Genomic DNA, 17,259 nt, shown 5'->3' with positions numbered 1-17,259 from the left:
CAACAGGACAGCAAAAGATTTAAAGAAACTACCTGCAATTGCTTTTTTATGCTAAAGAATGCTCCCTAGCAACTCATGCAATAATTACCTGGCATTAATATAGTCAGGTGATTTATCTGGCATTTAACTAACATGAATATGTGTAAAAGAACTTGGAGAGGGTACCATATCCCTTTAATAGCTAACTCATAATTTAGGTAATACACAGAGGCTAATATAAAATTTAAGCTATAAATTAATAAAGAATATTTGATAAATCATCCTTCAGTGGAGCCATAAACTAAAGATTATATGATCAATTTAGGTTCTAAACAACATTTTACAATGGAAAATAGACAAAGCAATTAAGAGTCCCTAAGGAATTCAATTCAGTTTAATACCTTTAAGTTAGGAATTGGATTAAATTATTGGGTTAGTGAAAAAGTTCATTGGGTTTTTCTATAACATGTTAAGAAAAAACCCAAATGAGCTTTTTGGCCAACCCAATATATCAATTACTTGAGAAAATGTGTACATTTTTCAATGAGCATATATTTAAAAACTGACAATTTGCTAATGAAAGAACAGAGGCTTTTCATTTAGCCTTTTCCATATAGGGTTTTTTTGGTAAATAGTTCTCAGTTTCTTGACTTGGTAGTGTAACACAATTTTACATTTCCTGCTTTATCTGCTGAAGCAAGATAACTCAGTAGCTAGATTTTCATTTCACCCAGAGCATAGTTTTATACAAAGTAAATTTCCTAACTTCAGAGAACGTAACAACTATTCCCAATGAGAAACTCTTTAGGCAATGCCAGGAATCAGCCCCATGTAAAATTCTGCTCAAGTACAGTGTGAACAACTTACTAAATAGCTTTTTTCACAAATTTCAATGTGTTAGATATGTTCATGCATATCCTTCTATCATTGTATATTCTGAAATAAAAATATATATATAATGATACACAGTCCTAAGTCAGTTGCTATTTTACTTTTCAATTGTTTCAAATGTTTCACAACTTAAGTCTGTGATATTACAAGCCCCTCCAGAAGACTTAAACAGTATTAAAATACTGCTTTCAATTTAAAGGGCAAAATATCTGGAAAATTAAGGTCACAATGTTAGAGAGTCTAATGGAGTATGGATTTCTGCTTGAAGTACTTCAACCAGAAACCTCAGCAATCTTAAATCTGTCTCTCCTGGATATAATAAGTTTTAAAGCTTTGAATGAATTTTCAGAATATGTTTCATATCTCTCATAACTTCAGAAAAGGATGCTGCAGAGAAGCAAAGAGAACAGTTTCTACAATAATGGAATTTTTATGCAGCACCAATAAGTTACAGAGCCTTTAAAACAAAAGATGAATAGGATCATTCTTAAAAGGAGGAAAAAATAACAAGCATTTAGGTTTCTTTGTAAGAATTTGCTCTTAGGTACAAAGTGTTTTTTAAAAGATCAAGAAATAGATTATTTTATCCCAGATGTCATAAATGCTATCAAATTATGATTAAATCAACAGTTAATATTAAAATATAAGGTATTTCTGTTATTTCTATAGCTAATATGCCTAGTTTCATATCCCATTATAAAACCTAAGTCATTTTTCCCGATAGGGCACTACCCAGGATATACTGAAAGACCAAATCACATGGAACATGTACAACTTTTGAAATAGGGAAACAACACAAAATAAAGTTCAAAAAATTTGCTTTTAAAATGTTCATTTAAAATAGTGGTTCTCAATCACTGGTAATTTCGTCTTCCAGAGAACACTTAGCAATGTATGGGGACATTTTCAAATGTCACAACCAAGGGAGTGCTACTGGCATCTAAAGGTTAAAAGCCAAGGATGCTGCTGAACATCCACAATGCAAGAGAGGCCCACTACAAAGACTTATCCAACCCAAAACCACAGTAGTGCTAAGGCTGAGAAACCTTGATCTAAAGCAACACCAAGCACACAATCAGATGTGCTTGAACAATGAAGAAATACTTGTTGAATGAAAGAATGAACCTTAATAAGTAAAATCACTTCATCTGCACTTTTTATAGCTTCTTGTTATCTCTATCAACCTGATTGTGCCTAATACAGGCTCTATTTCTATCCTCAAGATCTTTAGCTACTCATTCATCTTATTCCCCTATGGTATCAAGTATGACCAAATGAAACCATGTGTCTGTCAAGGATCTCGCCCTATGATATGGTTCCAAGGGAATCCAAAAGAGGAACACTATATTGACCATTTAATTGTCATTCAAATTAGCAAATGAAAATACCTTCACATGCCTTCAGTTATTAAGAGCTCAAGAATATATAGTTTTTAACTATGGGAGTTAAAACACTATTACTTTATTTGGCCATATTTGTTGATAAATCAGTGTTAAGACTAAATAATTAAAATAAATAGTCTTTAGCAAATACATCATGTGAACAATGTAACAAGGAAAGGTTAAAAGGCCCGCATGATCTTCTTAAATAGTAATGCACAATTTCCAGGTCAAAACAATCTTCAAGAAATATGGGGGGACTTCCTTGGTGGTTCAGTGGTTAAGAATCTGCCTTCCAACACAGGGGACACAGGTTCAATCTCTGGTCAGGGAACTAAGGTCCCAAGTACTGTGTAGCAACTGAGCCCATGCACACATCTACTGAGCCCACCCCACAATTAGAGAGAAGCCGTGCAACTCAACAAGGTTCCACAGGCCACAACTAAGACCTGATGCAGCCAAATTAAGGAAAAAATATTTTTTAAAAAGAAAGAAAATCATTTTTAAACTCTAGGGTCCCTAATTTAATATGAAAACTGCATCCAGAGAGGAAATTAGATTTTTCTACTTTTTAAATCCAGATTTATGTCTCCTTAATCACTATCTATTTAGAGATTTCTTAAATTAACAAATACCTAGAATCATGATTGCCCCTGAAAGGAATTACAAATATTTTATTTTTTACTTATAACTTAAAAGATTTTATTTGTTTTACTATTAATATTTATACAGTAATTTTATAAGAAAAGTAAATCACATAGTCAAAGAGAAAGAACCTCTGATAAACTCATCAATTTACAGAGAATCATATATTATTCAAGGGTTAAATTTTAAGAACAATAGCGTTAATCATAAAGATATGAAATTTCTAAATCATTTGTTTTTAAAGAATCTGCTGTTAATATAAAGGGGAACGTGAATAAAACTGAAAAAGACTGACAAAGAGATGCTTCTAGCCAAAACAGTAATGTTAAATGAATTACAAATACTAAATAAATCATAGATACTTACACATTATTCTGCAACTATACTTTGTTTTACTTGTCCTTGGAGAGAAATGTTTCTATCAGAAATCCTGCATATTTAAATATTGCCTTAGATAATGTTCTTTCAATATAAAAAATAAACTAAGAATTACGTCAGCTAAAGCCATGGCATGGTCCTATAGTCATAGATTGAAGAGTAATCTAAAAGCTGTTCAAATGTTTATTCAGGCAGAAATAAAGGGCACCGCTTCTCAAAGAGAAATGGGTTTTAATAAAAACTTATAAAGTTGTCCACCAGAGGTACAGGTCCAGATGCACCAATGAATAAGGAAATTCTGTGTGGGATTGTTCCAAACTCATTTGAAGTCACATGTACTTGGAAGACCCAAAACAATCAAAATAAGTACATTATCTAGACATGCTTTCAAATCTATTTCTCCCCGCTGGGTATCAACAACCGGAGAGGGCTGATTTGTTCTTTTCGTCTTTTTTACAGCTAAACGAGCATGCAAACCTTCAAGAGAGAGGTAAAAATGGAAATGACAGAACCATTTATGAATCTAAAATAATCTCTGTGAATCAGTGTCAGTGAAATGGGCAAAAAGACATACAAACATCCCAAGTGAGTAGTAGCTCTGTAAGAAAATGAGAATTTAGGATGAGCAACATTGCAAAAGATATTTTTGTATATTAATCCCTTGATGCATTTTGTTAGAGGCCACTAACAACTTTCTATAAGCAATCTAGCAACCAACAATTAACTTTTAAATCCCTTCCAAAATTTTTTTGTTTAGACCCTACCATATGCAAGAGATTATGTTAGGCACAGTGAGAAAAGCAAAGACTCATCCTTCACAAACTCTGGCCTCAAGAAGCTTACAGGTCTAGTGGGGAAGACATGACTAGAAATAACTTCAAAACAAAATAAGAAGAGTAAAGAGCTTAAAGAGCAGTAAAAATAATGTATCATAAGAAGTCGGAGGGCTTCCCAGGTGGCACTAGAGGTAAAGAACCCACTTGCCAATGGAGGAGATATAAGAGATGCGAGTTTGATCCCTGGGGTCAGGAAGATCCCCTCAGGGAGGGCATGGCAACCCACTCCAGTATTCTTGCCTGGAGAATCTCATGGACAGAGGAGCCTGGGAGGCTACAGTCCAACGGGTCACATAGAGTCAGACACGACTGAAGCAACTTAGCACGCGTGCATGCAAGAAGTCAGAAGAGGATTTCACCCACGGTCCAGTAAAGACTCCACTTTCCAGTGCAGGGGGTGTGGGTTCAGTCTCTGGTTGTGGAACTAAGATCCCACATACTGGAGGGCGCAGCCAAAATAAGTAAAATAAATGAATATTTTATATCATAAGAATTAATGAATGAAATATAGTCATTAAAATAAATGAATAAATAAAACGTGTTTTTTGTCTTTTTAAAAAGTGACTTTCAGCTGGGCTGATCAGAGAAGAACATTGAGATTAAGTGGGGATATCTGTGATGGGCCTGGAAATACATATGTGATTTGGACAATCTCAGGAGGTAAACATAAGGGAATAGAAACAATACAAGTGAAGGTGGACCTATGAGAAAGCATCCATGGCTCATCCAGAAATTCTACTGCTAACAGAGAGTACTGAAGAAAGAGAAGTAATTAAAGATGAAGTAGGACACTAAGACCAGGACCAGTGTGGAAGGGCTGAAAAGCGTGGACTTTGTTGGGTAACTGGGGAGCTGGTAAAGGTTTCTGAGCAGGAAAAAGCATCATCAAAATTGTGCTTTAGAAAAATCAATCTAGCTGTAATTGAAGTAACTGAACATCAATCAAAGGCAGATGATATAGCACAGTGAATATAATGTAAGCCTGCAGGAATTCAGGAATTCATTTATAAAAATGTAATTTATATGCATCTTTTCAGTAACACAGCTCTATAAACTGTCTTGCTCATAGACTAGTACCTAATTATATAAGCATCTAAAAAGGTCATAAGTACTATAAAATGATATCACAAAACCTCTTGCCTCTGCCTGGAAATCCTTCCACCCCCTTTCCCTTCCGGTAAACTCCTTATCCTGTAGGTCTAAGTTTAAATGTCACTTCCTCAGAAAGGCCTTTTTTAATCACTTATCCAAATTAGGTCTACCTGGTTTTTTTCCTTTCAAAAGAATATATACTTTTTCTTCACAGCATTTATCACAATTTATAATTATATATTTTGGTCAATAATTTGATTAAAATCTCTCTCTCCCACTAGATTGTGAGAGGAAGGTCATTACTATTTTTGTTCATCATCACATTCTCCAGAGCCTAAAACAGTACAATACAGGGTAAGTAAAGTGAAAGTCACTCAGTTGTGTCTAACCCTTTGCAACCTCATGGACCATACAGTCCATGGAATTCTCCAGACCAAAATATTGGAGTAGGTAGCCTTTCCCTTCTCCAGGGAATTTTCCCAACCCAGGGATCAAACCCAGGTCTCCCTCATTGCAGGCAGATTCTTTACCAGCTGAGCCACAAGGGAAGCCCAAGAATACTAGAATGGGTAGCCTATCCCTTTTCCAGTGGACCTTCCTGACCCAGGAATTGAACCAGGGTCTCCTGCATTGCCGGTGGATTCTTTACCAACTGAGCTATCAGGGACAACACAGGGTAGGTGCCTGATAAACATGTGGTCTGTGAAGAATGAATGAATGAAGAGGAGAAGAACAGGTTTTTGGGCCACCACTATAATGCCCCTCTCTGCTAAATGTGCTATTGGTAAAAAATACTTTCTTCCAAAGGGAAAATTTAAAGAAATCTTAAATTTCAACTTAGAACAAGGCCAAATTCCTCTCTTCTAAAATCAGAATAAAATGTCTTCTAGAATCATAATAAAAGTCTATACTTCTTACACAGAAAATCTTAAATCAAATATTCCAGCCAGAATATACATTTCTATTCCTCATATTTTTATGAGAAAATTCATAAAGCAACTACTAAATAACTAGAATAAGGAATGGAATCTGAGTACAGAGTAAACATTATGAGTCAGTTGTAAATAGGTAATTATATACTTGTAGTACCTCCTTGATCTATGCATGCCATGTTAGAGCCTCAAAAAGAACTTCAGCATTCAACAGGAAATGTTTTATGTTAACCTAAATCATCATTGGAGTAGACAAAACCCTCAAAGAAAGATGACTAAATTTCTTCACAAACAATTCATTTCCACATAATAAATACAGGGCTTTAAATCACATGCTATTTATACTTTTGACCTCCAGGCCACAAACATGGTACAATGTTTCATTCATATAATAATACATTCATAGGAGATTAGCAAGGATCTTACTCAGTCATTAAAAACAACAAAATAATGTCATTTGCAGCAACATGGGTGGGACCTAGGAGCTTCCCTGGTGGCTCAGTGGCAAAGAATCCACCTGCCGTGCAGGAGACACAGGCTCAATCCTTGGGTTGGGAAGATCCTCTGGAGGAGGACATGGCAACACACGCCAGGATTCTTGCCTGGAGAGTCTCATGGACAGAGGAGCCTGCAGGGCTACAGTCCATAGGTCACAAGAGTCGGACACAACTGAAGTGACTTAGCACACACGTACTGATGGATTTAGAGATTGTCACGCTGAGTGAAATAAGTCAGACAGAGAAAGAGAAATATCATATGGCATCCCTTATATGTAGAATCTAAAAAAGAAATTATACAAATGAACTTATTTATAAAACAGAAATAGGCTCACAGATTTAGAGTATGAACTTATGGTTCTCAGTGGGGAAGAATGGAGGTTAAGGGATGGGAAGTTTGGGATGGACATGTACACACTGTTTAAAACGGATAACCAATAAGGACTGTATAGCACAGAGAACTCTGTTTAATGTCATGTGGCAAACTGGATGGAAGGGGAGTTGGGGGAGAATGGTATATATATGGCTGGATCCCTCTGCTGTCCACCTGAAACTATCACAACACGGTTAACTGGCTACACTTCAACATAAAATAAAAAGTTTAAAAGAAAAAAAAAGATTAGCAACGTAATGAACTTTGAAAAGTCCAAAGGAGTTCAACATGTGGCATTTAGGACCTTATGACCAGATGCAGCCCTCATAAAAATTTAGAAAAATCACCTAATTCACCAGTATACCTGTACTAAGAAGGCCTAACCACCAGTAAGGAACTAAAGAAGTTGGCTGAACTCGAAATGCTGAGCTAACTTGGTAGACCAGAGTACCTAGAACAAAGGGAAAACACGATTTTCATCATTCATTTGGAGGTCCTTGTGCAGCCCACTCCAGTGTTCTTGCCTGGAGAATCCCAGGGACGGGGGAGCCTGGTGGGCTGCCGTCTATGGGGTCGCACAGAGTCGGACACGACTGAAGTGACTTAGCAGCAGCAGCAGCAGCAGTGCAACTAAATTCTGCAAACCAGATGCACTACAGAAACTGAAAATGAAAAGATCAACATAGATTTGTGCAAGGAGGTAGTTCGTTTTGCTATAAAGAGATATCTGCATTCTCAAAAAAACCAGTACACTGTAAAAATAGCACAATAGAACACATATGCTTTATGAAAAAATGCAGTTAGGGACACAACGTTCAAAAATTCTGGGGAACACATGTACACCCGTGGTGGATGCTTGTTGATGTATGGCAAAACCAATACAATATTGTAAAGTAAAAAAAGTAATAATAATAATAAAAAAATAAAAAATAATTAAAAAAGCATCATTATAAAAAAAATTTTTTTGTCAAAGACACACACACAAAATATAGGAATCCAATACAACTGGTAGCACAGTTTCACGCATATTAAATGGTTAGGAAAATACATAAATATTGTACTTTATCTTGAAAAAGACCTGAAGCTTGTTTATGGATGTGAGTGCTTGAAAGGTTGTAGCTTGTGAATTAATTGTTAAGTGACAGAAATAAGGTTATCTGAAATTGCAGTGTCCAACTCTTTGCGACCCCATGCCCACCAGGTTCCTCTGTCCATGGAATTCTCCAGGCAAGAATACTGGAGTGGGTACCATTCCCTTCTCCAGGGGATCTTCCTAGGTATCTTGCATTGCAAGCAGATTCTTTACTGTCTGAGCCACCAGGGAAGCCCAAATTGCTTCCTAATATATAATAAACATGCTGAAATAAATTCTCAAGTTTTAATAGCAGAACTGACTGTATGGGTATTTAGAATCAAACAACCAGCGCCAACTGGATACTGCAATCATTTCTCATTGCTCAAATGTCTTGAGTTCACAAGACTTTGACGAATCACAGACTCTCTAATAGGAAAAAAGTCACAATTCCTAAATAGATTTGTGTAAGTCACATGGCCAAACTCTGGAAATATTGGAGCCTGCTAGGCTCCACGAAAGTACAGTCTTCTTCATAAAACCATTGCCTTTAAAGCAATAAGTATATAGTGACATAAAATCTAAATATTACTGGTAAACGTAACATTTGATCAAATCTAGTTTTTACGTAGAAACTAGGATCATCTTGTCCTGTCAGAGTCCCCTGGACTGCAAGGAGATCCAACCAGTCCATTCTGAAGGAGATCAGCCCTGGGATTTCTTTGGAAGGAATGATGCTAAAGCTGAAACTCCAGTACTTTGGCCACCTCATGCGAAGAATTGACTCACTGGAAAAGACTCTGATGCTGAGAGGGATTGGCGGCAGGAGGAGAAGGGGACAACAGAGGATGAGATGGCTGGATGGCATCACCGACTCAATGGACGTGAGTCTCAGTTAACTTCAGAAGTTGGTGATGGACAGGGAGGCCTGGCGATTCATGGGGTCACAAAGAGTCGGATGCGACTGAGGGATTGAACTGAACTGAACTGTCCTGTCACCTTCACTATCATCATTAGCACACCTTCTCACACTTTCTCTTCACCCTCAGCAGTCACTACTATGATAACCAAGGCAACGAAGCCAACACACTGGCATACCTGAACTCGTACATCTTTCCAATAGCACTGCTCTTGTCCTTGGTGCTAGGCTGGCATCATAACAATGGTCACATAGTGAAAAGAGCGTCTGTTAACAGATCCCATTTCACCTGTTTTTATTTAGGAAAATTCAACCTCCAGGAGAAATGTCTGAGCCTCTATTTACAGTATTTATCGAGCATTATTTATTCCACAGGCTTGTAAACATCAAGAGCACTCAGGTCGGTGCTTTATAAAAAATAGGGGCTTCTTTATTTTCATTGAATGAATGTTAGTTGAACTTAACTTGATTGGTTTTGCTATTTATACAAAATAATTTCAGTACCAAAATACTAAATTCCATTTTCAAAAGCAACACAGTCAGCAGTCACCACTAGTCAAAGATTATTTTTATTTGTTTTTAATGACTATGAAATTATAAGACGACCGCTGTAAAAAAGTTTGGAAGACTTGAGTCTTGAGGGTACTAGGTCCTGAGAGGATCCTAACAGCACCTCGACCCCTCACCTCAAGAGAGAACTAATTCTAATGGCTCTCATGTAGTATTCTAGAAGTTTTCTACACATGTATGTAAGAATATAGTATGCATGATCTTTAGTAAATAAGATCATACTATATCCTCATATTGGCTTCCCAGGTGATGCCAGTGGTAAAGAACCCTCCTGCCAGTGCCGGAGACGCAAGAGACGCAGCTTCAATCCCCGGGTTGAGAAAATCCCCTGGAGAAGGGAATGGCAACCCATTCCAGTATTCTTACCTGCAGAATCCCACGGACAGAGGAGCCTGGAGGGCTACTGTCCATAGGGTCGCAAAGAGGTGGATACAACGGAAGGGACTTAGCACACACATACATGTATTCTAAGTTACTTTTTTCCCTAAATTTATAGCGCAGTCATTTTTCATTGTCAATAATATATCCATACAGCCTTTGTTTTAGTGACTATGTAATATTCCAAGGTATATAAGCACCTTAAAATATTTAATAAACTGATATCAATAGTTAAGAAAATTGTTCTCAAATTGTTTCTATTATAAGCAGTGCAATAAAAAACATCCTATTACATATATCTTTGTACCTTAGAATAAATATATTTGTAGAATGTATTCTTAGAAGTAGCACTGCAGAGGTAAAATATATGAATATTTATAATTTTGACAAATGCCAAATAGTCTTCAAGAAAGGATATGAGAATGCCTATTTCATTACATCCTTTTCACCATTAGAAATTTCCAAGCTTTTCATCTTTGTCAAATTGATAAATGAAAAATGGCATCCCAATCTCATTTTACCTCTTTAATTATAAGTGAAACTAAGTAACTTTTCAAATTTTTAATATTTGTATTTTTCTATAAAGTCAATGATTGTCCATTTTTATACTGGGTTGCTCATATTTTCTTGTTGACTTATCAGTGATCCCTGAATATTACCAACATCAATCCTTCTTCTGTCAAATATTTTACAATTCTTCTTCCCCACTTGAGTGTTTGTTCATTGATTCTTATCATGGTGATTTTGCTATGCAAAGGCCCTTGCTTTTTATGAAGTCAAATTATTAATCTTTACCTCAATGATCTCTGGGTTTAGAGTTATATTTAGGAAGACCTTCTCTGCCCTAAGATTATAAAACTGCTCGCCCAAGTTTTCTCCTTAAAATAATAACAAGTAATTTTTCCTGAATGCTTACTCAGAGCCAAGCACTATTCTAAGGACTTTGTATATATTATTGCACTTAATCCTCACAACAAGCTTAGTAGGTGGGTAGTGTTATTATCGCCATGATACAGATGAAGATTCTGTGACGATGGATAAGGTTTAAACTTATCTGAGGTTACACAGCTGGTATGTAGCAGTGCCAAGATTTCAACTCACACCAGGAAATTCATCAACTTTAAGCTTTAACTACTCATTTTCTCTGACTCTTAGTGACTCCACTAAGAAAAACAAGCAGTTCACATACTTACACATACCTTTACCTCTTCTTTCTTCCCTATCTTATATTTATTACATAATTCCTTTTTCATTATTAATTGTACAGCCTTTACATTTCTTCTGTTGCAGTTACTCATATTTTAGTTCCATACGTAAATGGATTCCACAGATTCTGGGAGTCCTTTAATAGATCTGTTTCTCCACTCCCAAATTCTTTATCTTTATTTATCACTGAGCAGACTAATTTTATTCGTGAGCCAGTTTGGGGGGAACTAGATCCTCGAATGTTTGCGAATATCATTTGCTACCTTTATACGTAAATCACTGCTTGACTAGGCATCAGGTCTGCCCACATACAGAGACACCGCTCCACTGCCTCCTGGCTTTGAGTGTTACCACAGTACCTGAGCTTCCCTGGTGGGGCAGTCAGTAAAGAATCCACCTGTAATGCAGGAGACTGACTACGACGCAGGAGAACCCGGTTTGATCCCTGGGTTGGGAAGATCCCCTCAAGAAGGAAATGGCAACCCACTCCAGTCTTCTTGCCTGGGAAATCCCATAGACAGCCACGGAGCCTAGTGGGCTACAGAGGAGCCTAGTGAGCTACAGTCCATGGGGTCGTACAGTCTGACAAGACTCAATGACTAAACCACCAACCACCACCACCCTGATACCTGAGGCCAGTCTGATTCTCCCCCTTTTAGGTAACCTTTTTTTCTGCCTGGAAGCCTGTAAGAGCCTTTTCTCAGTCTTGAAGTATACTAACTTTGCTATTATATGCTTACTTGGTATTGACTGTCCTGTCTCAGTTTTTCCCTTTTGATCTATAGATTACAAATTTCCTTCATCTCTGAAGGCCTTTTCCTTCCATTATATACCTAAATATTTTCTATCCATTTGTCCTGCTCTCTTTATTAGGCACACCAATAATGCCTATGTTGGATCCTCTCTGCCTGTCTTTATTGTCTATAGTATATTAGATAGAACTTTTAGTTGTACATCTACAGCAGAAGGTAAACTTGAACTAGCCTGGACAAAAGGAATGTATTGAAAAGACTCTAGAATACCTCACATAAGTCCAGGAAATGCACAAAGAGCAGCTGGCCCTCAGGGATAACTGGAACCACAGACATGAACACCACCACTGCCAGGACTTGATCTCAACCAGCAATGTTTCCCTCGTCTTTTATTTTTTCTTCTATGTGTTGTCTTGGTTCTTACCACCACAGGGAGACCAGTTTCCTTCCCAAGGCAGGAAACATAGCGGCCAGCAGCCGAAGTCTCACATCCCACGATTCTCACTGCTAGTGAGTGACTGCCTTGCTTTCCTTAATTCCAATTGTTAAAAATCCTACGTTCCCTTCAAATTAATATATATGTATTTTTCTAGAATTTCTGTTTCCCAAAATAATCCTGAATCTGAAATGTATGCTTAGAGCAAAGAAGTTTAGCCAACTTTGGTTTGCTAATTCATTACCTACTCATTTCTGTTCATTTGTTTTGGTCAACATTCTACAAAACTCATTGTCATTTCTTCCTCTCCACTTCATTATAGGTTAGAAGTCCAGTATAAAAAGATTCTGTTCCCATAGCCTTATTTCTCCCTCTGTTCTAAGATATGGAACCGGCTCCCTTGGGGATTTTCCAATTTTTCACATGGCCTGCCCCAGTGTGTAAACCTCAAAGGATGAGGCACTCAGGGTCTTCCACTTTGAGTGAAATTTGTGCTGTTTACAATCTAGAGAGGTGTGTATCAAGTCTTAGCATCTTCCCTTGATTTTGTTCATATTTCACTAAACTTCTTAGATACCAGTCCATAACTTAGAACTGAGTCCTTTCCTGGTTTCATTGACTTTTTGTCTTTGCTTTTCATTCTAATTATTGGGTTTTAATTAGTTTAATGATAAAGACTGGTTAACATGCCTTTCAGAGAAGGCAATGGCACCCCACTCCAGTACCTTTGCCTGGAAAATCCCATGGATGGAGGAGCCTGGTAGTCTGCAGTTCATGGGGTCGCGAAGAGTGGGACATGACTGAGCGACTTCACTTTCACGCATTGGAGAAGGAAATGGCAACCCACTCCAGTGTTCTTGGCTGGAGAATCCCAGGGACAAAGGAGCCTGGTGGGCTGCCATCTATGGGGTCACACAGAGTCAGACATGACTGAAGCGACTTAGCAGCAGCAGCAATAGCAACATGCCTTTTCTTTTCTAAAATCTTCTGAATTTTTAGAAATAATAGTTACTATTAAAATTCTACTTTGAAAATCTTACAGTCCATTCACTCAACAAACATGCATAGAATGTTAACTATATGCAAGGCACTTTGAGAGGCACTAAAGATACTCGATGAAGAAAGCAGAAATAGTTCCAACTCTCTTGGAGCTTATATTACAATGACGAAGACAAACATCTAAACAAATAATCACAAGGATAACAGATCAATAAATGAGTAAAAAGGTAGTTGTGTCAGAGGAAAAATTACATAGAGTACCCAAGAGGTATAGATTAAGCTATCTAGCTAGTCCCTTTCAGTATGAGGAGAGTCAAACATCTCCTTGAAGCTTATTTTATTTATTTTGTGACATCACCTAAGTTGCCTCCCTCAGACACAGAATGCAAGATAAGGACATACCCCTATCTGGGTATTAGTAGGACCTTTCTTGATGGTCCAGCCTAAAAATAACTACCATTTTTTCTTGGTGAATGCAAAGCTTATTGGCCTTCTGGGATATTTCTTGGGATTCAAAGTTAAGGAAACCTGTTGACATGGCACTTACCAAAGTCTCTGGCAAGAAGGGATGCAAGCAAGTGTTGGTTGCTCAGTCATGTCCAACTCTTTGCAATCCTATGAACTCTGTACATGGGATTCTCCAGGCAATAATACTTTAGTGGGCTGCCATTTCCTTCTCCAGGGATCTTCCTGACCCAGGGATCAAACCGAGGTCTCCTGCATTGCAGGCAGATTCTTTATCATCTGAGCCACCAAGAAAGCCCTGGTGCAAATTTTTTAGCAAAACAAATGCTTGTTACCAAAAAGATACTGGATACGCAGGAGCTGTCTGAGTTGGTGATCTAAACTCATGCAGGCCCAAAGGTTTATGGAGGAAAAGTGACTTTAGCCCAGCCTAGAACCACCATGATACATGGTTATGCTTTGAGGAATAATGGGTATGTGAATATAAACTAATGATACATAATTCAGCCTGAGTAGGTCATCACAGTGCAAAAGACAATCTGCCCCTTTGGGATCAGGGCTTCCATGATAGCTCAGTTGGTAAAGAATCCACCGGCAATGCAGGAGACCCCAGTTCGATTCCTGGGTCGGGAAGATCCACTGGAGAATGGGTAGGCTACCCACTCCAGTATTCTTAGGCATCCCTTGTGGCTCAGCTGGTAAAGAATTTGCCTGTAATGTGGGAGACCTGGGTTCAATCCCTGGGTTGGGAAGATGGAAGATCCCCTGGAGAAGGGAAAGGCTACTCATTCCAGTATTCTGGCCTGAAGAATTCCATGGACTGTCCATGGAATAGTTCATGGATAGTCCATGAGGTTGCAAAGAGTTGGACACAACTGAGCGACTTTCACTTTCAGTTTCACTCTGGGATGTACAGGGCTATTTTCAACATCAACAGTCTTTTTTGGCAACAGCTATATTATACTTACCAGATTCCAGTCCACCCCCAACCTGATGCATGAACCTCCAGGTTCTGAGATAACACACAGTGAAGGAAGAGTCCTCAAAAGGAAGATATGAACTTTCTGGCAATAAAAGCATGTGGAAAATAATGCAAATTAACTTGATAAAGAGATATGACTATATTGGGATTTCTCTGAAAAGGTGACATTTCAGCAGAGATCTGAAGAACAACAAAGCAGTTATCTTGTTGTAACGGGTGTATTCCAAAAGGAGGATCCAGGAGGAAATTTGGCAGATTGGAGGAAATTAAAGAGAGTCAGTATGCATGGATTACGAAAAAAAGGGCTATGCTGCTGACAGTCAAAGATGGTAAGGTAGGCAAGGGACCATCTCCTATTGGGCTTTGTAATCTACATTAAATATTTGAGGCTTTATCCCGAGAGCAATGCAAGGTAATAATTAAGCCTCAAGCATGACATGATCGTATCTGTATTTGTAAAATATGACTCTATTTGTAGGGTGTACGAGAACAAGAGTAGAAACAAGTAGGAAAGCCAGCTGGGAAGTTATCTGAGGAAGAGCAGGGGGTGCAGGTGCAAGTGGGCTTATAGATTTGGTTGTAGGGAATTTCCATCAGCTGTCTTCCTCATCTATGGCAGAGCAGGTAGAAGATAGGATTGACTTGGGGACATTCATGGGTTTCAAAGGATGAGTAAAGTCAATCCCAAAAGCCTCTTGGAAGAAAGTGGACACTTTGGCCTTACAGAATTCTAGTAAAGGCTTAGAAGGGAATTCTGGCACTTGTGGATTCAGTGTTACATTATACTGCTGGGTTAAGAATTCTGTATTATTTTGTCAAAATAAATCAAAGTTTTACTCAAGAGATTAAAAGCTATATAAAGAAAAGAACTTTCCATTTGCTTGCCCTTGTATGGCATGTGAATGTTCTCTTCCTGAGTATCACCTTCAAGCAACTTCAGATAAAAAAAGTGAGAGAACTTGGGAAATACTTTTGCAGTTGACCACAGGTAGACCCTGGCTAGACCACAAGAAAAGAGGGCCTTATTAAAAGCATTCTCAGCTGATGGCCTTTTCACCGTTTACCAGTCACTTAGGTCAAAAAACAAAAGATAAATGCTATTCCCCAGGTCTGGTGCCACCATCAACATGGAGGAAATGATGAAAGCCCTAGATTATAGGGGAAATTCAGCAACGGGTGCCTTTGGGAGAAGAAAGCTGACATTCTGTCCTCATCCCTTCAAAAACATATCCCAAGCAGAAAGAGATCTAGGATCAAAGCTATCTTTAAAGGACTAAAAGGTCTCAGAAGCACTGCTGCCTGCAGGTATAAAAATAAAGTGACAGAAGCACACTGACAGACCAAATTAGTGATCCCTAAACTTCCTTTTAGGTCGGCCCACTGCTCTTCCTATTAAGACTCAAGAAAGTCCTTGACAGGGCACCTCCAGGAGTGTCATTTATGAAAAACCAAAGCCACAGAGAGGACACCTAGTAAGATAATTAGTGGATTTTAGGAGAGGGGAAAAAAACAACAAAGTGGTGAGAAGTACAAGGGAAAGATTCACCACCATCTAATCACTGCCGCGTGAAGAATATAGGTCTTTACTGTGATTTACAGGCAAAGGTTAAAAAACTTCACATTTTGAACAAAAATATCCCCATCCCCATCTCCCTGGAAGTGATAACCCTCTACTTTTGTTGTAAGTGGGGTTTACCTGTGGGGTTAATTTCCCATTGGATGTAAGCCTATGAGTATGCCTACACTGCAGGCAACATAAAACTGGAGCAGAAAAAAAAAAAACCACACCTTCTGCATCAGGAAGCAGAGTTTCATGGTTGGAGTCCCAAACCCCTGGGTTCAAATCCCAGTTCTACTATTTACAAGCTATAAGACTCCAGGCAGGTTACTGAAACTCTCTGAGACTCAGTCACCTTGTTTGTATAAAAGACGATTATAAAGAGAAAATGAGATAACATATGTAAAGTGTCTTAGCACAGTACCCGACACAAAGCAAGTACATGATAGGGGATATGTATTGCTGGAATTAGAAATCATAAATTCTTACATTAATACTCTTGTTCTCTGTTGCCTTTGAAGAAGTCTCTGGTCTTAGATGTAACTTATCTACCTGGAACCCCAATATTCTCTCTGCTTCTACCTATTTATCTCTATCTACAATGCTTCCTTGGTAGCTCAGCTGGTAAAGAATCTGCCTGCTATGCAGGAGACCCCGGTTTGATTCCTGGGTTGGGAAGATCTCCTGGAGAAGGGATAGGCTACCTATTCCAGTATTCTTAGGCTTCCCTGGTGGCTCACCTGGATCCGGGTTCAATCCCTAGGTTGGGAAGATCCCCTAGAGAAGGGAACAGCTGGCTACCCACTCCAGTGTTCTTGCCTAGAGAATTCCATAGACAGAGGAGCCTGCCAGGCTACAGTCCATGGGGTTGCAAAGAGTTGGACACAACTGAGCAACTTTCACTTTCACAGGACTCACTC

The 17,259-nt window shown here is 38.3% G+C and overlaps 1 protein-coding gene across 5 annotated transcripts in view; it reads right to left on the bottom strand.

Annotated features, from left to right (window-relative positions):
- The window catches only part of STK33 (serine/threonine kinase 33), a 189,170-nt gene that overhangs the window by 134,171 nt on the left and 37,740 nt on the right, over positions 1–17,259 (bottom strand). The gene's annotated exons all lie outside the window — the stretch shown is intronic.

Source organism: Bos javanicus, chromosome 15 (genome assembly GCF_032452875.1).
Source record: "Bos javanicus breed banteng chromosome 15, ARS-OSU_banteng_1.0, whole genome shotgun sequence".
Lineage (NCBI taxonomy): Eukaryota > Metazoa > Chordata > Mammalia > Artiodactyla > Bovidae > Bos > Bos javanicus.
The sequence above is the reverse complement of the archived record's forward strand: the minus strand, read 5'-3'. Positions and strand labels throughout refer to the sequence as shown.